Source organism: Penaeus monodon, chromosome 32, assembly GCF_015228065.2.
Source record: "Penaeus monodon isolate SGIC_2016 chromosome 32, NSTDA_Pmon_1, whole genome shotgun sequence".
In the NCBI taxonomy this organism is placed as follows: Eukaryota; Metazoa; Arthropoda; class Malacostraca; order Decapoda; family Penaeidae; genus Penaeus; species Penaeus monodon.
In genome coordinates this window covers 37,877,961-37,878,295 of record NC_051417.1, presented here as the reverse complement: position 1 = coordinate 37,878,295, position 335 = coordinate 37,877,961, and positions in this window count along the sequence as shown.

The following is a 335-nucleotide window of genomic DNA, read 5'->3' as shown; positions in this document are numbered from 1 at the left end:
TCTGCGTAGAGATGATCTCTGAGACTGATACTAGTGCGTGCAGGGTTGCGAAAAGATATTCGCACTACCCATGCTTAAATTTGCAGCATGTACGCAAATTGTGATGATTAGGATGGAGAGTTTGTGAGAACGGAATAAGTAGTTAACTCCATGAGGCATGCAAACATTTAGCAGCATGATGCTGTAAGTTATACCAGTCTAACTTACCAGAGAGAAAAGAGGCAGATTTAGGCTACGTGAGTTTGGGATCGTCCCTGAGAAGATGCTGCTCATGGCAATAACAATAACAATGATGATGTTGATTATTGCGGCAATGACAATAAAGATCAAATGAT